Genomic DNA, 21,631 nt, shown 5'->3' with positions numbered 1-21,631 from the left:
CTACAAATATATCATTAACAAGAGAAGTTATAGGAAAGAAGATTGGGTAAGAATAGAAAGTCATTCATAGTTGCTTTGTAAAAGCTAGAGGTCCTCGCCCAGACCAAATACTGCCCTGTCTCTTTATCTAGCTGTCATGTGTATAATTTTACTGTCTGATTAAATTGCAGACTCCTTGAAGGCAAACACCGGTCACTTACTCTTGGTTTGTAGTCTCTGTAGTGCCCCAGTGCGGTGCAAGCAGAGTAGACAGCCGTAAATTGCTTTTATACTGAAATACAGACTTATGACTCACTTGGATCTTAATTCCTGCTAAGGTGAATGTTCCGATACCACCTTCTCATCATCCATTTTGTTTGACTCCAGGACAGCCGTGTGTAGGAAGCGAAGTTATCATCTCCTCTTGCAAGGCTCGGACCAAATGTCTGCCTTTCCAGGAAGCCTTTCCAGGCTCCTCACTCTGGATTCTGCGTATTCTTTCTGTGTTCCATACATATGGAATTTGAGGTATTTCTCTCATTATTTTAAGATTGTTTTGATTTGTCTGGTTTCCCTATGGGCCTGTGAGTTCCTTGAGGGTAAAGGACACGTTTCTCTCTGTACCCACAGCACTCTCCCCAGGTCCTACCACTGCACAGTAGGTGCTCAGTAAACGTGTGTGTAAATGACTGGTCCTCAGAGTCCTTTTTAAATGACAATTCATTCGTATGTGGAAATATACTCATTTGCACATGGAAACATTTATGTCTAAATGGCCAAGCCAGCTTTGTACTAATTTGGAGTCACCAAGAGCCATTAGCTTTGATTTAGATAAAATGTGAGACAACTGTTAAAGTGGGAACCATAGAAATTAAATCCGAGTCTTTCGTGTGACCATATTACTGGAATATGACATCTTCCCACCTCTACTGGCTTCTTCTACTCCAGGAGGAAGGGGGAGATGCTCACATTCCGTGTATGTGGGGATCGACTGAAAACACGGGAAGTCAACCGTTCTGTTCGTGATGTATAAATGTGACACTATTTATTTCATTCTCATCTATAGCTGTTATATAAAAGAATTCTTACTATTTGACTTGTCTTTTTACACCTAACAGCAGTGATAAGACTACTCGAAAACATGCCTTTCTTCTCTTTTACCCACTTGGCCTCAGCGCCATGGTTTTCCATTTGTGGTCCAGCCGCGCTGCTGCAGGCCGAGCCTCCCCGAGTCCCTCGGCTCTCTCCTCTCCTTTTTCGTTTTTAAGATAATAGGAATGTGTCCACTTCTTAACATATTTGTAAAAGGACTTTCGAATGGGTCCATTGTTCAGTTCTGTTTTTAACAGTTATGAGACATTCGATAACTACATTATCACGTCTCTGTTCTCAAGCATCCGGATGTTACCTTTAAGTTGCCAAAACGATTGCCTGAATTTGCATGTGGTTCTGGCCTTTGATCTATAAAGCACAATATCAGCATACGATTTTGGTTTTTCGTATAAGTAAAATGTGTGTGTCTATATCCACAGTCTATGCATTAATACAATGTATTTTTCATCTTCATTTATAATAATCATCATAGTTACTGGTATTTTTCTGAAGCACAATGGGAAATGAGCTAAAGACTGGTGTTGGTGCAGCTTGCTGTAGCCGAGCTTGTGAGTTATAACTCTTAATCCAAATGAAATACAATTTTATTTGAGGTAGATCTGCAAGTGGGAGAATGACTATTAATTCTACAATTCCAAAATAACTAATGTACTTGGTTTGAAGCCAGGTACACTGTGAGTTCTGGATTTAAGTGCTCTTGTGGGAAATACAGAGAGAGACTTTAACATATGGATTCTCAGAAGAAAATGCAACTGTTCCATACAAGAAATATTGAGTTATTCTTAGTACTTTTTAATGTGTGGTTGACTGTATATTTTTGAGTGGTGCCATGTTTAACACTTGGAAATTCAAGCCAAAGATCTTCATTTCCTGGGGTAATTTTAGTAACTCACCCGTTCATACAGCAAGCATTTAGTGAGGATTGATGGTATAGCCCTGCATTTGATTTGACGAGAAATGCAAGGAAAGTAGAAGTGAGTGAGATCTGTCTTCGTTGGGTTTGCAATACTGTTAGAAAATACAACTGACGCGTGACGTGCGTGCATATACACATAAGTAGGAAGCAAAATGGCACTGCGTGTAAAAATACACCTCGACGCCCCACCACGATAGAGATGGAGCCTCTGCAGCACCTGGCTTCGAGGACCTCATTATTTGATGCTGTATGTTGGAGGATGGAGTCGGCTGGGGTGATGATCCAGGGATGAGCCAAGGATCTGAGTCGTCATGAGAACGCTGCTGAGTTCTCTGCCCATGAGAACTGGGGGGTGCTTCAGAGAAGAACCGACAGCTGAGGGGGCTCTTGAAGGACAGTGTAGCCAAGCAGGGCGTGCGCCAAGAGAGGGCGGGATGGAAAGAGAGTCGCGCAGGGCCAGAAAGCCGCCTCCGAGAGCTGAGCTGCAGCTTATGGGAAGTTTATAGATCACGCTGATAAATTTTATAATTTATACATTGACAATAGACTAGTGGTTACCAGAGGGAAGGGGGGTGGGGGAGGGGGAGGTAGATGGGGTAAAAGGGGTCAAATATGTGGTGACAGAAAGAAATCTAACTACGGGAGGTGAACACACAATGAAATATCTATACGCCTTACTGTTAAAGTGCACAGCTAAAACTTAACAGGATTTTGTTAACCAATGTCACCATAAAAAAATAATAAAATATTTATAATTTATATTATTTGATTTATGCATGTCAAAAACAGAAAACGAACTTGGGGGGAGGGGGGTTGTGACCAGGCAAGAAAATCGTCACAGGCGAAGGAGCAAGAGGTGGAAATAGAGTCTTTTTACTAAAAGGAGATTAAATTAGATGGGTTTAGGGATGAACAGCATCTGACCGAAGAGTTGAGTCAAATAAGAAATGGAAGCTGTTTAAGAAATATAAAATGTCGTGTGGGTGCTGGTTATTTTAGGGCGAGGCAGCAAAACACATTAAACTCGCAGATTGAGTTTGATCGCGGCTCCATCACTCTCTGGCTCTGTGACCTTGGGCAGGTTATTTATCCTCTCTGTGCCTCAGTGGTCTCATCTGTTCAAAGGGGGAAATAGTAGTTCTTAATTCACAGGGTTGTTGGAGGATTAAATGAGTTGCTATTTTTAAGTGCTTAGAATAAGCCTGGCACTATATATAATAAAAAGATGTTCACTAGGTAGTAGAAAACCATTATGGGTTCTTAAACGGGCAGTGTAAAATTAAATAATGTGTGAGAAAGATTATCCTGGTAATGCTAGACAGGACAGATTTAAATGAGGGAAATTTCTGGAACCTGGAAGATGAGATGGGACGGATTTCATGGATATTCGGAAAAGACAGTGGGGGGTTGGAGCAGGGTAGAGAAACACTAATAGGTTTGAAGAGAAGACATATTTCAAAGAAAGAACTGTTAGAATTTAGTGGGGTGTGGATGTGGGGATGTGAGTAGCTGTAGCCAAAGATGACTCCAGCGCTGAAGTTTTCAGAGGCTGGGAAAAGAGAGGCGGGCGCCTCAGGCGACAAATGGGGAAGTTACGCGTGGACGGACCGCGAAGCTTCGTGAATGAAATCGACTGCACTCAGCCCGAACTCGCTCAAATAATGGAGATCGTTAGCTAGAATTTCATCTTCCTTTGTGCTTCTGTGCAGTTCTTTCGCCATCTGTTCTAGAAGCAATTCAGGATGTCAGTGCTCTTTGAAAGGGAAGCAAACTCTGAAAGAAGAAATTTTTTATTTAAAAACATGTACTTTCCAAGCATTTAATTAAAAATAAGTCAAAGATAAGGAAATACTTAACTTTCCAACCACTTGAAACTTTACTGAATAAACTTGAAAAAATTATTTTGGTTGGGAATTAAAAAAAAAATCCAGTGAAACAAAATAACACAAAACAAAAACTAGGGCAAGAAATGACCCTGAGGCAAAGTCTTAAATCTTAAGGGTCAGCAGGTCAGTATACTTTAAAAACTGTAATTATAGCTCTTAATTCTTCAATGGGCTTACTGTGTCATGTTAAGGTTATTCACTCTCATATACCATAGTCTGTAATGTCACTTGAGGTATCCTTATGGCTTCTCCAGGTATTAGAGAAGTTTGATATGTTTTTGTTTCATTAATCTTTTCTCAAAGGCCAGTGGTGAGTTCATCTGACTCTTTTCCATCAAGTTGAAAATTCTTTTCAATTAAAAACTCATCTCTACAGATGGTATTAGCATTAGGAGTGGCCTATTCTGTCTAAAATAACAAATATTGAGATATTTCAGGACTTGCTCTATAAATCATTGGAAGTAGAATTGACTAAAGGGTGTGCGTGCGTGTGTGTGTGTGTGTGTGTGTGTGTGTGTGTGTAAAGTGAGTAGAAGTTGAACTGATGAGCATTTGGCTTGTATGCTTTATTGTTGCTAGACTGGATCATTTTCATCTCAGTGCCTGGGCAGTTTTGTTGCACATTAATGTGAAATATTGTGAATGTTTTAACCAAGCTATCAACTATGAAATACTTTATTCAAAACATTATGATTAGGAAGGCGATAATAGAAACAGTTTAAACCAGGAGAGAATGCTCTGTTAAAGAGGATTAGAGAGACCATTTATTGAATAGTATGGATTTCTTCCAAGCCCCTGTGTGCAGAAAGCATGCAATGCGTGAATAATTCATCTAGAAATTCTATCGTGAAGTTGTATCAGTTTCCACAGTAAAACCTGGCCATGGAGGAGGAAAATACATCAACATCTGTGACAAGCTCTGTGAAGAGACAGTGGCAAAGCCTTTCAGGCACCAGGAGCAAAGCAAAATATCATAAATTCTCTCAAGTGTCAAATTTGCGTCGGCTGAATAATGACACCATATGTCTGGGTTGCTGTGTCACTGTAGGCTGCTCCGAAAAAACACGCGGCGTTGTAGAAATGGCTGTGAGTCTGGGGAGGAGACGTGCTGGCTACTGCCTTTCTGTCAAAGGAAACAGACTGGCCAATAAGTGCGGTGTCTAATGATCAGAAACGATTGAGGGTTTTGTTTTGTTTTAGTTAATTCATCCGCATCAAGAGTTAGCTCACTTTTCAGACTTGGGTGCGCATAGTCAGGCTGTCTCAGGTGTGTTCCCTCGAATCCTTCAAGTGAGTTGGAGCAAGGCTTTGAAACCCATCAGTTGGCCCGGTCTACGTGGGTCTTAGTGATACACCTTGTCATCAGACAGCTCTGTGAGCAGCTCTCCTCAGAGTTTTATAGGCATTATCTCACTAACCCTCACAGCATTCCCAGGAGGAATCAAGGACTCAAATATCATTGTGTTCCAGAGTAAACCGAGGCATAGAAAGGTTGTGATCACCTCAGCCTTTAGAAAACTTGATTCTGGAGACAACTTGACTTTCTTTACGCCAGATAGATAGTCGGCACTCAACCAGGTGTGCCAGACACTGCTCATGGGAAAGGGGCCCGTCTTCCTGTCCTGGGCCTCCGCCTCCCTTCTGCTGGCCGGGTGCTTGCTTCGGGCCGCTTGGCCGCTCTGAAGGCGCCATGCCTGATTCAGCAGCCCTGCGAGTGAGTGAGGGTTCCAGAGAGTGCTCAGGGGGATGCTGTTACCAGAGTTTTGTGCTTGGACACAGGCCCCATTGCACGGCCATTATGTCCTGGGTAACTGCTCTCAACAGCCTGGGGCTCTGCACAGGATGGAGCCCCGCACACGCGGGAGTCAGCAGCCCTATCTCAGCCGCACACAGCCGCCTTTGTCTGGGCCTCGGCTGTCCATCATAATTAGTCCGGTGGCACTAAGAGCAGATTGTGGCAAAGATAAAGCATTTGGAATGGGTTAGAGTTAATTTTAATCACAAGGGCATAGGCAGGGTCAAGGAAATTGTGTGAATCAGTCTGTTATAAGGAAAATTACTTTACATATATATTAGTTTTCCATGGAAGAGCCTTCTCCCAAAGTGTTTCAAAACCTAAATTAACTTTTAAACAAAAACCATTTTAAGGATAGTTCCTAGCAAAATGGGGGAGATCTGAATCACCTGGAGAGCTTTCGTGTGTGTGTGTGTGTGTGTGTGTGTGTGTGTGTGTGTATGTTTGTGTGTGCGCGCGCACGTGCTCTCTCAGGGACATTGATTCACCGGATCTGGAGTGCAGCCAGGGATTTAAAAAACCCTCCCCCAGGCGAGCCCGCTGCGAGGTCAGTGACTCCTCAGAGGGCTCCCCGCGCCAGCCTTGCCACTGGGGAGCAGGAACCATCAAGTGCACAGTGAAACAGATAAAAACGATTTGTGGTTTCCTGACCAGACAGAGGTGTTTCCCGTTCCGCAGTGCAGCGTAAAGAAGCGGCGAAGACGCCGCAGATGCAGCAGGTCAGACGGACTCTGAAAACCGGGGTGTCCGGCGCGTGAGGGGAGCGCGGGAGCGGCCGCGGCCGGTTCGATTCGCCTGGCCCCGCCACCACCCAAGCCCGTCCTGGGTGTCCGTGGTAATAACCCAGTTCTCCGTCGGCCGCTTTACCTTCTCTTGAATTCAAGGGACAGAGTTTACGCAGAGAAAAGACGACCGCGAATTCAGAAGTGGGGCCTGTGTCTCCGGCCCCCCCGGGCTGGGCGGAGCCGGTGGTCGCTTTACTCCACAGGGTGCGTCTGAAGTGACGCCGCGATCATGCTCAGCCTGCACCTGTGCAAGGACTGGCTGCCCGCGCGTCTTCTCTCTGCCGCTGCTCCCCTCGAAACCCAGCTGCTGTGCTGACGGGGAGCCCGCACCCCCTGCAGAGGCCGCGTTCAGTCGTTTTGTGCAACAGTCTTACTTGAGTGCTGGCTAAGAGCCAATATCAAGGGTCAGCCGTGAGAGTCACCCATCTCGGGCCTTGCGGCCCAACCGAGCCCCGGATAAACGCGGCGCCAGTCAGCGTCACGTGGTGCGGGTACCACCCAGCTGAGCCCAGCCGACCCACAGAACCACAGAGTTAACCAAACTGTTGGCGTTTCGTGCCACTAAGATTGGGGTGGTTTGTTAGACAGAGACAGATAACTCAGCAGAGGGTCTGTGTATTTCCTAGTCTGTACCAGTGAGAAGATAAAATATTGGACCACAGTTATGATTTCACAATATTTTTGGTTGTTCTTTCACCTACCTTGTGGTAACCTCCTTATATTATTCCCACGTAACTTCTTCAAGAGATATCTAGAACGTGGAATCTGTGAACCCATCCTTTTGGCCACTATAAAGCACTGGCTATGTTTTTATCCTTAAGCTGATGACCCTTTGCTCTGAGATGATGTCTTTTCCTTGCTGACACTAAGAATAGCAGCCCAGCACCCAATGGTTCTGAAAGATGGCCTCGATGACTGTGAAAATGACCACGGGCCTGGCAGTGCTTAAAGACGAAGGCTCTGGTGCCTGTGTCAAGGTGGGTGGCATTTTCATTGCTAATGACTGGTGCCATTGTGGTTGATGCTTTGGATTTGTAAGGTCCCATGGGAAATACTTCATTATTCTAATTGGCGACAGAAGTACCCATATCTTTATACTTAATAATTGTTTGTTCAGTTGAAATGATGAATTAAGTCAAAATGCTTAGATTCTTTATTATTTTTTGATGAGGAGGTTTCAGATAATCTAAACTAAGAACTCTATCAGTGTTGCTAAAAGTGAATCACCTAGCCTACCAAGAGACTGACGAGACACATCGTTGTAATAGAGTCTCAATCAGGTTTTCCTCAATAGGAATTCGTGTTTTATTCGGGTGAGTAAAGGATTTGACTTGATTTTTATTTTTTAGATAATATGAGTAGAAGGAAGATTTTCCTTTTTAGACTTCAATGATAACCTTATCAATATCCCAGCCTAACAAATAGGAAATATTTAAGAAACAAAGAGGAAATTCAGAGAACAGATTTTAATCTCTAATGTCCTAATTAGGTATGTGTTTGGTATCATATTCATTACCCCAATATCTTGGGATTATTTCTGGGAAATAGTCATATGTACTTCCTTTCTGTCTGATCCAAAGGGACGGTGTCTCCCTCCAGAACTGAAATTGAAACAGACAGAAGGTGCTTGAAGTATAGGGTCATTGATTAAAAATATGAACATAAATACAAATTAATGAGATGAGAAAATGGGAGAACAAGAGGGAATAAATAAACATTGAGCAAGACAGTTAATCTTCTGAGATTATATTCCAGAACAGCTTGGTTCTTTTGTGTGTGGTTTTGGAAAACTGGGGGAAGACGTTTCCTGGGCATCTAGGCATCAAGAGATTAATGGGAAAATGAAGGGGACCTTTATGCCTGACACAGAACCCTCTTTGATGTTCTTCTTCGAGATGCGAGGAGAAACAAGATCAGAAAAGGATTCTACTAAATGATGAGACTGGTTCCTGCAGTAACGCGGTGATTAGACACTGATTAATCCTCCGTGACGCTGATGCATTTCCAGTGTCACGATGCATTTTAGAAAAATTGAAAAGTCAGAAAGAACTGACTTCCATACTTTTTAAACCAGAAAGTAAAGTTTGGGGTCCATCTTCAGAAAGTTAAATGCTAATGTTGGAGAATTATTGCTAAACAGTTCTAAAAGTAAATTGAGTTCCTCTGAGGTATGTTAAGCCTGGTAATTTTCAGAGTAAAGTATAAATAGGTCCTTGCTTAGTTAACTTGGCTGTTTTTCCTCATAATGAACATCTGGTTAAACTCTTAGGTGCAAATGTGAAGGAATTATACTTTTTGGAGATACAGTTCTAGGAGTCCATTTGACACCTGGAACTCTCTTTAACCTGCCAAAAGATGCTCTGATAACTCTCAAATTTTGAGACTCACTTTGTCAGACACGTTGGCAAGAGGCCTACATTTGAGGTATAGCTCTTTTAGAAGTAGGACCCATTAGCCAATTTGGAAGATTGTGAATTTTTGTTGGAATAATGAAGTCGAGTTCTAAACCCTTTCACCACATGTTATAAATATTAACAATGAAGGTAATGTGGGTGGCGGAGATTGTTTCTGAAATGCGGATTTCAATATTGGCTGAGATGATAATGAAATCATTCACTGAGAAACAGAACAGGAGGTTGTTCCAGTTTTCTATTTGCCTTATTTCTCACGAAGGAGAAAGGAATAAGAGACAACTTCAGCATCGTCATCAAGTTTATAGAGGCAGTACATATGGATAAAATGGGACAGGCCAGATTTGGCAAGTCCTTGTAGATTGAAGCCTGGAGGTGGCACATTGCTTAGCCACTAAGAAGGCAAGCTTTACGGTGAGATTCCCTGGGCTTAAGCAGCGCTGCCACTTACGAGCTGGGTGAGCTGGAGGCGTACGGGAGTTAAGCAGCTTTTCACCCTAATGATGAAATAGAGACTAGAGTTATAATAGGACTTAACTCACAAAATACGTGAAGATTTATCTTTGTTCTTGGTACAATATCTGGGGGAAAAACGCTAAGTGCTCCACAAAGATTAATTGCTGCTATCATTGTTAAATAGAAAAAATTACACACAAAAAAATTCACTCGGGGTAAAAAAGAAAAATAATGTCTCATTTGGTGTAACTCCTTTCATACCTCCTTGAACAGACGCTGGGCTAGAGCACGTCTCCCCTTTGTTGGACTTGGGGCATCCTCTAGCATCCCCTTCGTTTTATTATTGAACCAACATCGTTTCAATGGGAGAGAGGTTCCTTGAGCACGAGAAGCATTGGTGGCTACAGAGTGTCTTGCCTCTGCCATTTGGCTGGTTTCAGGGGGTAGCGCTCTGATACAGCGGTCAGGAGCAGGCCCAAATTTGGAAGCAAGGTTGAAAAGTGTCACTTCTCAAGGCGACTATAAGAAGAGGAAACATGGATGCACTTGTTATCTGCTCATCTGCAGAGGTAAGCCTTCCTGATTGAGGTCTAATTTGTGTGTTGCCCATGAAGTATTGTGTTTCCAAATTCTCACATAGGAAACGCAGGGTGTCTTACAGATGTGGTCAAGGGCCCTGGACTTTTCCCCTGAGTCCTCTCAAAGTCATCACGGTCTTCTGTTATATTTTGCTTTTTCAGAGAAAGAATCTACTCAATACGTATACATAATCAAAGGAATTATTGCCTTAACCTTTAGGGAGGGTGGTGATTTATCTGAATTCTGGAAAAAGGTTTAAAGGATATTTTCTCAGAGTAACAGCATTGACCAAAAGAGGGCCCTTCTTGTCCTCTTTGAGTACTGTTCCTGGAAATGGGGTTGGGTAGCAGAGGTTATCACCCCTCCGTGGTACCTCCTGTGAGTGTCACGTGTACACTACGCCCCCCAGGCTGCCTTTGAAATGTGATTTAGATTCCCATGTAACCTTTCCTCTAAAGGGAAGAATGATCCGATCACACTCAAGAGCCACTCTGTGCCTTTGAGAGTTACTGTTTCATCGCTATGAATTAATAAGTCGATGTTTTGAGTCAGTCTCTTGTCAGTCTCCATAAGCTAATCGCCCTGGGTCAGCAGAACAAAAAAAACCAATACAAAAAAGTATTGCAGAGCTGGACCTAGTATGGGGTACAGTGGACCTTTTCAAGATTTTCAAGATGCCAAGCAAGGTCAGTATGGGAAGGTCAGCATCCCTGTTTAACCTTGCTCACTTACTACGAGGGATTAGAAGATCAGAGACAGCAAGCCTCTTGCCTTCACCCTCCATGTATGGAGACATGTCACCACACTCCCATTAGGCGAGGCAACATTCTCCTTCATAAATAGGCAGAGAGTAGGGAGACGGTAATTAGATTGACTAAGGAATTAGCAAGTCTAACAACTGGGATCCTGTGTGGTTTCCTAATCTCAGCTGCAATTATGACGTCATTCGCACCAGCTCGTCGGAGAAGACACTTGATTTGTTCTATACATATTTTCTTGACCCTGATCCAATTCCATTAAAAACCAAAGGTGAGTTTTTATTTCTTATATCTCAAATTCTTGGCAAAAATCCAGAGAAGTACATGAACAAAAAATAGGCACAGTGTTTGTTTAAAGCCTGCCTTATTCATTGGGGTGATACAAAGCTGACTGCTGAAGAAACATGTCTGAAAGCTATGGAAAGGTGAAAGCATCCGTTAAAGACATGGCTCACGTTTAAACTCGTCCTCATCTCCATGCCATTTGCAACGTTTTGAATCTTAATGTATTTATACAAACTCTTATCCTAGAAGAAATAAACTAACCGCCAAAGTTGTCAGGGCCCAGATTCTAAGAAGTTTTAATTAGACATATCCTGTTTGTTGTCATAAAATCTTAAAAAAGGCAAGTCTTTTTGCCTTTCCCGTTTGACTTAATTCATTGAGAAATATTGTTAAACAAAATCCATATACCTTTGAGAACCAGTTTTAAATGAGTAATCCTTTTCCTTGCCATAACAAACAAACAAACACACACCACCCACACCATCTAAAAAAAGCTTGGCCTGTCAGCCTTTGCTGACAGAAGCTGCCCTCGGCTTTGCCTGTGTTAAACAGCCTTGAACCCTTCTGAGCCAGCCCAGGAAGCGCCCTCGGGTGCCAGGCTTGCCGTCTCAGGGGCCACGAACAAAGTGATTTCTTTTCACGGACACTCCCTTCGTCTTTGCCAGAAACGTAAGGAAGATGAGCTACCTCATAAACTCCTGGCTACCTTTGCTCCCCCTGAAGTCACAAGTTCTTTGTTTATCTTTTCTTTTTAAACCCTGGGAAAAGTATATCAAAGTGATTCCGTCTGCCAGAAGTTTGTGCACTTGGGAACTGGCGCTGTGACAAACGCCTGCAGAGAAGAAAGACAATTTCTGTGTTTCTTAGTGTTATTTTCTCCCTTGAGATGATTCCAGGGACTTGAAAGCAGGGCTGTAATGAGGAACTGACGAAACTTGCTCGTATTCCACCCGAACGTTGGTGTGAACAACCCAGCCCCGCGGCCCAGGTAACCGATCAGTTGTCACAGAAGCGAGCCGGGAAACCGTGTGGAGCCGGAGAAAACACGCCTTCCTGGCCAGGGGAGAAGCCTTCCCTGTCTCCATTGTTTAGTCTGCTTGAATTTCAAAACGTGCTTCAGAAAGGGGGTGCCCCACATTCCCTTTGGGAGTTCTCTCCCTACATGAAAACTCAGGGAACTTTTTCGGCTAATGAGTCAAAGATTTCTTTAGGCTCGTCCAATCATTGTGAGGCAGTCCTTGCCTCCTTGGCGCTCTGTGGTCCTATGAAATTATTCCTTTCTCCAGTTTCTCCACATCTAAAGAGGGGAATTGTGTCATCGTTCAGATACGGTATGGAAAGACCGGAGAGCTGGGGTCAGAGAGAGTGTTTAAACCATCCTCTCCACGACTGGTCACACGTGGCTGCAACAACATTTCTTCAGAAAACCTGAGTTTTCCCAAAACCTGAAGAAAGCATCTGAGAGTCTGGAAGCTGGCCTGCCATGCTGTAGGGAAGCTGTGCCCAGCACCTAGAGGATAACCCAGGCCCTGTGGCCTTTGCAGGGCCCAGAGACTCAAGGGATCGTCTGACATGGTGCTTGACGAAATCATGCAGGTCGGAGTGTTAGGGAGCGTGCGGCTCCACGCCCAGGGCCATTCTTTTCCTTCTCTTACTGGCTCGCCCAGGTGTTGTTGACATCACTCCGCAGCCGCTCTGCCCGGTGCTCTTACCTTCACTCATCCCTAAAGTTGTCACCTTGGAAAACATTTGGTAAACCAACCGCTGAGCTGCGGGCTGGGTGCCCCTTCTCCCAGCCGCCTCAGAGCGCTCACGGTGAGCAGTGCATGCTGCCTTTCAACGGAAGGTGTACTTTTCCCACTCCAGAAATCTGGATGCTTGGGACAGAAATGGCAATTGGGGAACACTTTTTTCCATTGTGGAGGTACTGAGGAGAGGGGGGCTTTTCAGAACCCTTCGAATAGCATGCCTTGTAAATAAAATGATAGACAACACCTGAGAGCCAATCCATATATTTATTTAACTTAATCTTTACTTCTGCCCCCGTTAGGCAGGTACTGGTATCATTCCTACTTTATGAATAAGCAAATTAAGTCTTGGGGAGTTTAAGTAACTTGCCCAAGATTGCACAGTAAGAGATGGAGTTGGGTTTGAATCTTATGTAATCTGCCACCAAAGTCTATGTTCCTAAATCACATGTAATGTCAGTTGTGGTAGTGCTGGTGACACTTATCATTGCGATGGACGTTTGTGGAGGGCTCATGCACCAGGAATGGTGACGAGTCCTTCATATATATTCTCCTGTTTGATCCTCATCATCCCATGAGGTAGTTTCATGGATCTACTTTTTACGTACAAGGAAACTTAAGCACCGAGAAGCAAAGGTCCCATTCATTTAAAGTTATCCCATTCAAGGGTGTAGTCAAGGTTATGTAGCTAGTAAGTGCAGAGTTGTGAATTCAAACCCAAGCAAACCGACTCTAGAGTCTGCGTTCTTCACACATCCCTGCCTTTTTCGATGACTCCATGTTTATCTCCACAGAGACAGAATGACTTTGCCGTCACAGTGGCCATTGTGCCAAGCAGGCCTTTAGACTTTGCCTTAGAAACTGGTTCACTCACCTTCCCCCAGAAGTAAACCTGCTGAGGGCAGCATTGGCACCCACGGGGGGCAGCAAGATGGTGGAAGGAAGTTCCTTTCTCGCCGACCGATTCCCAGGACCATCTCCGCGCTCTTATGTCATTACGTACATTCCGGGTAGAATCAAATTTGCCTTCTTTTAGTTTCTTGTCCCCCACTACATGTGTGAAACCGATCTGAAAGCCCACCAAATGATGTCGTTCAAGAGGCCCTCTGAATTGACGTCACACTGGACAGTACTAAAGAAGAAGAGTTTAATTCTGGACAGGAGAGAGAGAGAATGGGCAAGCAGAGTGGGAGATTCTGGCCTGAGAGCCAGCTGGAATACAGATGCCAGGCGTCCAATCCCCAAGGACCAAGAAGTCACCCAGGAGAACCACTGGCCTGAGGGAGGAAGGAACCAGACAAGATACCCCTCAGCGATAAAGCTTGACCACTCGTCGGGAAGATGATGGGGTGACAGTTCTGAGAAAGGCCTGGTATATTTACAGGGCTGTGAGTAAACATTGAAAAAGCTCTTCTGCTCATAGTTGGTGTCCCTGGCGCATAGCAGCACCGCATGATTACTCTCTCTTAGAGCAGAAGGGCATTCTTCCCGTCTCCATTCCCAGCATTCCCAGGCGTTTAGCATTCCCAGGTCCATTGTGTTCCTCTGGCCAAGGCGGTTAGTTCAGGGATGACCACACAATCCACCTGGAACCAGTTGCTGGTCTTTTGCAAAAGCAGCTGATAGGAGGAAAGTATATTTCTTCAGGTATTTAAATCTGGGAGGCTATAATTTCTTGCTGCTGGTGGCCATCGTTTCATCACAGGACGTTTGCAAATGAAGCCGTCATGAAGGACGGCAGACCCCAGAAGCAGAGGGACACGTCATTTGAGCCTCTGGATTGATATCTCTTCCCGCCTAAGCCAGTCTGATTCGGGTTTTCTGACCTTTGCCACCCAGACTTTTCACACCGAGGTCGATAGTGATGGATTGGGTCATTTTTTACTTTGATTTGTCAGGGAAAACCTCTCTGAGCATCTGGAAGTCTATGGATCAAGGTGCTAATATCACACCGTTTCCCGGCGATGGGATTAGAGGCGATTTTTTTTAATTTTTAAAGAAAGAAACAATTATTTCTTTGTTAATAGAAAAAATATTATATATACGCTTTCAGCTTTTCCTAAAATTGTGCGGCAGTCAGCTGATCACACTGCTTCTTTGTCTCAGGCTGCCCCGTCCTTGAGGGGTAGCACTTACTCCACCAGACTCACGGGGTGATTTGTGAGCGAGCTCACAGATGTGCTTTTGCACCTAGCGCACACCTCATCTGTCTTCTGCCTATGAGGTGAGGTTTAGTCTTCTTTCCTGTAACTCGGTTTAGCATCTTTTCTAACCCAACACGTTTCCAAATTCTCTCTAATCTCGTAAGGTCAATTGCAGAGTTATTTGTCAAATAAAATCGTGAATTTATCGTGATATCTACAACCTGGGAGATGATAACGACTAATAGCTTCCAGAGGCAAGATGGAGCTCTCCAAAGCGACTGGAGTGAGGGGAACCGAGGGACCAGATTCGTTTTCTTGGCATACTTACCTCCCCCTCTAACACAGACTGGCCACACTCACAGGAGAGGCGGAGTGGGGAGCGTTGTTTGGATAAAAGTCCCTCAGGTAGGCTAGAGACTCCACTTAAACCCAGGGTCACGTCCGTCCTCTATTTGGCTGCTGTACTCCTGGGTAGGGGCAAGAACTGTGCGTGTGAGGGAGAAAAGGGGAAGCGTGGGGCCCTTAAAATGACTGAATTTACTAGCGACTCTGAATCGGCTTCCTGTGTTTCATTTTGGGAAAAAAAGTCCGAGCCAGTGACAAAAAACTACCGGCTTTTTGAATACCCATGAGGGAGAAGGTTTCTAGCCTTTCAAAAAGTCTTTCAAATTGAAGCTTAAACAGAGAGAGAGAGAGAGAGAGAGAGAGAGAGAAAGAGAGAGCGCGTGTGCGTGTGCGTGTGCTCTCCCGTGCACTTTCCACACAAATTCTGCCTTCGGCATCAGCTGCACGTGGGCTAAGTTCTGAAGGTGCATCGTTGCGTTTCCTGTGGATCACGGGATGCATGGTGCTAGCCATTGAGATCAGGCTGCTTCCAGCCCGGCCTAGTGCCTGGTGTTACCGATAGATACTCACTGTGTACTTAATCATCTGAGATCACCAGATCTCAGGTTGTATTCCCATCACAAAATAACCATAAATTAGAGGGCAGGAGGAAAGTTTTGGAGGTGGTGGATGGGTTTATGGCATAGTTTCATGGGTAGATACGGAGCTCCAAAATCGTGAAGTTGTATGCATCAATTACGTACAGTTTTTTGTATGTCAAAAAAAAAAAAAAAAAATCAAGCCGGCCCATCCTACCTCACATGGCATTCTTGTTTTCTTTTTTCAAATCGAAAAATAGGGAGAGTTACAGTCGCTCCAAATCTACTGATCCGTGTGCGCCGGCAGCAGAAATGGGAAGAACGGCTTCCGTTCCTCTAAGCAGATGTGTGAGTGTCTCTTCTCTTGTGTCACCTTACGTGGGCCGTCCATGCATTACCTCGTAGTCATAGTCTGTTGAATAATACACTATTAATATTTTGCTTCTGAGATTTGGTAACTTTTAACATACCCTATTATTTTTATTATGGGTTTTTAGGCATTCTTTAGACACATATCTTTAGAGATAAAAGTACAGAGAATAATGCAATGAACCACCATATTCCTGTGACTGAAATTTAATACATATTTGCTTCATTTTTTGAAGTATTAGGAAGTTAGTCCTAGACCTATACCATTCGATCCCTAAATATTTACTTCCATGTGTATCTACAATTCTTCTTCTGTAATAACACTAATGTCACTACAACCTATAAAAGTTAATAATTCTCACTAGTAAACATAACTTATATATTTTTTTAAACTTTATGTGATAGTAAAACTATTTAACTGGCTAAGTTTTAGAATTTATGCCTAGAATCAACTAGAAATTTATGTCATTGTGAACAGACAATACTTCTGCTTTTTATATTTGGTAAAACCTTGGTCCCACATTATGGAATAAAACATTTCTTGTGTTCCATCGTAGAAGTTTCGTTGAAAAGCTGATTGAATGTGTCTGTGTTGATTTTTCCTCTCACATTCTTTAACATAATGTTTTCTTGTTCAAAATACATGTGCTTTTGGCACCGTGAATAATCATTTATTCCTTTATGATTTTTTTTTGTAGGACTCGATGGCTTACTGTGTGTGAGAACAGCTGAATCTCCTCTCAGACTCTACTCCTGTGAGTATGAGAACAGATGACAGATTAAACTGTTTTCATTCTATGGGGTTTAACTCACTAATGTGTTAGATGGTCAAGTATAAGAATTATGACCTTGGACTTGAACAGAAGGTCTCTCTAAGGACCTTGTTAGAAGCCATGTGTTTTCACAGCGTCTGTGGACAGTTTGTAAGGAAAGCTAGTAAAAGGTGACCAATACAAAAGTTCATCCTGGCCACTGGCAGAGAGCTCTAGGATCCAAATCAAAGTCGTGAGCGGAGTTCCCACTTGCACCTTACTCACTCTGTGACTTAGCACCAGCCAATTTTCTCAGAGCCTCAGTTTCTCGATTTGTTAATGGAGCAAATCACAAAGTTATAGGGATGAAATCATATATATGTAAAACATTAAAAAAGTATAGTAGTGTTTATTGACATAAGGCGATAGGGAGTATGTTATGGGCTGAACTATGTACCCTCCAAATTCATATGGTGAAGCCCTAACCCCCACTGTGTCTATATGAGAGTCTCTCTCTCACGTAGACGAAGAACACTGGTCGAGAACGATTGTGTCGCGCTCCTAAGCTCCACCCGGTCTGTGTGGCCGTGGGCAGGCGAGGCAAGAGGAAGGCCTTCGGGGTCTTAGTTTCTAATTTCTAAAATTAAGGGAATTTGATGAAATGTTTTTCAAGGCCTTTCTTCTTCCTCTCAGAGGTTCGTTTGAGCTCCATGATCTTTTCATCTCCTCTGATGAAACACTGAAACACTTGAGAGCTAGCTAGGATTGTGGAGATGACCTTTTGAATCTTTCCTGTCTTGAATAACACGCATTGTTTATATGGAAGTAGACCTGCTAATTTCTCTCTTGACTGTCTGTCTAGCCAGCAGGTTTTCTGGTACCTGCTCTTTATTTTAAACAGTTTGTAGATAAATGATTTTTGAATTCAGTAGGCAAAAGCTGTAGTGAGACCATTAATCCAAGAAAATGTATGCTAAATCTTACTTTACGCGTGAGCCTGGCCTCAATTTCAATCAATCAGTCTTTCTCTCTCTCTCTCTCTCTCTCTCTCTCACACACACACACACACACACACACACATACACACACAGTAGTGGGGTTAAAGGTGCCCCTCAAAAGATATGCCTACCTGGAACCTATGAATGTGACTTTCTTTAGGAAAATTGTTATTGTAGTTATAATTGGTTAAGGATTTTGAGATGAGACCATCTTGGATTGTTCAGGTGGGCTCTGATTCCAATGACAAGTGTCTTATACGAGACGGAAGAGGAGACCACACAGAAGGGCAGAAGGCCATGTGATGGCAGAGGCAAAGGTTGCAGTTATGCAGCCACAGGCCAAAGGATGCCCGGTGTCCTCAGCCGCTGGGAGAGGCGGGGAAGAATTCTTTCCTGGCGACCACAGAAGGAGTACAGCCCCGCCGACACCTTGATTTTGGACTTCTGGCCCAGAGAACTGTAAGAGAATAAATTTTTGTTGTTTTAAGCCACTAGTTAGTAGTGACTTGTCTTGGCAGCCCTAGGAGCCTAATACGCTTCCTCCTTTTTATCTTGTACTTTTATTACATACCACTTCCTGGTAGATACATTAACTAGATTTAAATAATTTGATATCTGACAGAAGACAGGCATATTTCCAGAATTAAATACCTAAGCTATGCACGATTCTGGCATTGGAAGGGTGAATAGTTATCAGCATGCCAATATATTTTAGTTGATAGTTGAGGGGATTCTTCCAGATAATGAGTGAGCTCAGTTGTGAAAGATGGAAGGATAGTGGTAATGGTGAGTGAGCGGTAATTTAGTGTAAACAGAAGTTTTCAGCGTCAGCACTGAGATTTGGGGCCTGATCATTCCCTTTTGTGGGGGCCGTTCTGTGCATTGTGGGATGCTTCGCAGCATCCGTGGCCTCCACTCACTAGGTGCCAGCCGTCCTCCCTCCCCCAGCACCTGTGACAACCGCTGGTTGACAAGAGGACACAAATATAGACTCTGTGATAAGGGGCGAGAAGAGTGTCTGTGAAAAATACCTCACAGCACCTCAGGATCGACGGGGGTTTCTGGGGAGGGCCACATCCTAACAATAACGGATGGCTCTCCTTTCACCCAAAATAAAAGCGGGTCCACGGATATGACAGAAAGGGCCTGTCACCGCACGAGTATCGGCCCGGCAGTTTTTAATGTCAAAGGATCATCCTGTGACAGCAGGGAGATCTCTCCTCAGAGTGGAAAATGACATATACGTATGTGTACGTGTATGCGGATACGTGTATGACACGTTTACACGCCGCACGGGTGTGCGTGGGTATATGCACGTGCACCCATGCGTGTGCACGTGTATGTGCACGCGTGTGGATAAATGCTTATTAGAAGGTGGCATTGTCTCGCCTGGGAATCCCGATGTTTCAGGGCAGAACGAGCCATTTCTAATGAGGATGACGTCGACGAAAAGCCTGTGAGGAGAGTCTTCTTTCAGAAAGGACTGCGAGCCACGCTGGTGCAAACGAGCATAACCAGAACAATAGTTTTGCTATTGCTTTTCGAAAGCCCTCATTTCTCTCACAGATCTAAGGTTCACTCCGTTAATGTGACAACAGAATTCCGTTCTTTTCTTTTGTTCTCTACGAAGTGCTCGTTCCCGCTGTGGAACTCTGTGATCTTCCCCGTGCAGTTCGGCGAGTCACATGGCCGAGCCTCCTCTGCTTCCTTTCACACACAGTTTTCCTAATGCGTTTTATGTTGTATGTAATTACAGGGAATCCATCTTTCTAAAGATCCACTTGTGGTAAGCTTGGGTTCTTTTACTTCTAGAAAAATGTTCACATGCAGGAAAAAAAAAAAAAGAGTCCCTTGACAAAATCTAAATTCTTTAGCCAGAGAACTATTTCTCTTTACCTTTAAATATATACGTTTGACAGGATGCAGACCGGGAGTGAAAGTTGCTAAGAGCTGCTTCCTGGCTTGGGAGTTGGACCGAGCTGGCCGGTCTGACAGTTCACTGAGATCACATGAGAATGAGACCGCATCCCGGGGACACCAGGAGTCATGAGACAAGCTCTGGAAGCAAACCCAGGACTTCGTGGAGAAACTCCTGCGGTCTCACGGAGCAAGAAAAATTGTAGGGAGTATCTCCTTGAAACTGGTTTTAAAAACTGAGGTTCACGAATCACAAGCATTTCACAGAGTGTCTGCAGCAGATGTTAAAAGCACTCTAGATTTTAATCGACAAACAGGTGAATTCTCATAGGGATGTAGAAGGATGATATCAGGCCAACAAACAGCTAGAAGGTTTCTTCGCACAGGATTATTTCCTCTTGAGAGAAAGATATTTTTTTGGCAGCTGGAGCGTTCTTTTCCTGCTGATAGCACGTCATCAGTTTTGCAATTATTAGCAGCCTCTGTGTGGTGGGGGCAGCGCAGTCCCCCGAGGCCGTAGCCCAGTTTGGAGCTGCCTCTCATAAACATGAACTTTGAGAAATACCTCTGCGGCCCGAAATAATTCAAAAGAGGCCCAGGCCCGGCTACCAAACGTACCCGTAGGCTTTTGAGAGAAATGGCACCTGCTCCTGGCCCGCGGCCCGAGGCGACACGACTCACCCCTTCAGGGCCTGCCATGTGGACCGCTGTGTGGACATCGATGGCCGGGCTGGGCTTTTCCACAGTTAAGGGGGACGAGAACTCATTCCTTACGTAAGCTTTTGCTTGTACAAGTGCTGGGTTTTGCCCACACGAGCAACTCCAAACCCAAATATGTAAGTCTCATTTGTGGTTACTAGGATGGAACCTGATGGAAAATTTGACCGTAAGTACAAAAATGTCATGTGAAAAAAATTCCTCTGGTGCAGAAACCAGGAAATAATTTTAACACTCGCTCCCCTCGCACAGCCTGCCGTGGCCCATTAACAAGGGCGTGGGCGGCCACGCCCACTGCCATCAAGGCTTTGCGATCCAAATCCTCACAGTGGAATCGCTGGCCTCGGAGGCCCGGGTCCCTGCCAGGGTCTGTTTGCCCACCTCGGATGCTCTCTGGGGGTGCTGTGAGGTCCGTCTCTACCTCGGCATCTCATCTCAGTGGCCCTTGTCTCCTCTTGGCTCCAGAGGCAAGCGTTGGTCGGGGCAGGGCCCTTTCTCACACGGTGTCCTGAGTTTCTGTGTCTTCTAACGCAGGACGGACTGGCTCCTTCCTGGTGGAAACAGGCTTAGCCCCCTCAAAACCCTCCTGCTGGCCCCTCGTCATATAACAGTAGCAGTAGCAGTAAAAAAATATAAGGACTTTTTGATTTTTTGGCATGGACAATTACTGTTTCTCTTATAAATAAGATATAAGATTATAATATGATACTTAATAAGATATTATTTCTCTCCATCTTATAAAAAACTGCATGGGCTCATCTTTAGAAATCTTAGCTATTTTTAATCAAAAGTGTGTTTTTAGAATACAAACTCCATATACGTCGACCCGCAACCAGAGACTTTTCTGGAAATTCTGGAGCATGTTTCTTTCAGAGTGGCTGGTGTTTGGTTTGGGTTTTTAGCTTCTCGCAAGACATTTTCTGAGGGAATTCGTGACTGGGTCCCTGGGCCACAAGGACGCCCCCGGCACCTCCACCCTTAATCAGGTCTGGAGCTCAGACCTGGTCTGTCACCAGGGCATGGGGCAAGTTTGCTTCTGAAGCCACCCTCGAACTAACCTACACACATCTGTCAGTCACTGCCCTCCGTTCAGAGACTAA

General features: G+C 44.2%; 1 protein-coding gene across 8 annotated transcripts in view; it reads left to right on the top strand.

Annotated features, from left to right (window-relative positions):
• The window catches only part of XKR9 (XK related 9), a 226,234-nt gene that overhangs the window by 175,144 nt on the left and 29,459 nt on the right, over positions 1-21,631 (top strand). For 7 of the 8 annotated variants that reach the window (XR_004954584.1, XR_004954582.1, XR_004954588.1 and 4 more), the window contains exons 3-7: positions 367-507; positions 7,296-9,910; positions 15,020-15,260; positions 16,039-16,126; positions 16,846-16,902. The gene's annotated coding sequence lies outside the window, so the exon portion shown is untranslated. The remainder of the gene's footprint in view (positions 1-366; positions 508-7,295; positions 9,911-15,019; positions 15,261-16,038; positions 16,127-16,845; positions 16,903-21,631) is intronic. The other variant, XR_004954587.1, reaches the window with a different exon arrangement.

The sequence above is a fragment of the Rousettus aegyptiacus genome, unplaced genomic scaffold (assembly GCF_014176215.1).
Source record: "Rousettus aegyptiacus isolate mRouAeg1 unplaced genomic scaffold, mRouAeg1.p scaffold_m13_p_15, whole genome shotgun sequence".
In the NCBI taxonomy this organism is placed as follows: domain Eukaryota; kingdom Metazoa; phylum Chordata; class Mammalia; order Chiroptera; family Pteropodidae; genus Rousettus; species Rousettus aegyptiacus.
Note: the sequence above shows the minus strand (reverse complement) of the source record. Positions and strands in the feature narration are given on the sequence as shown.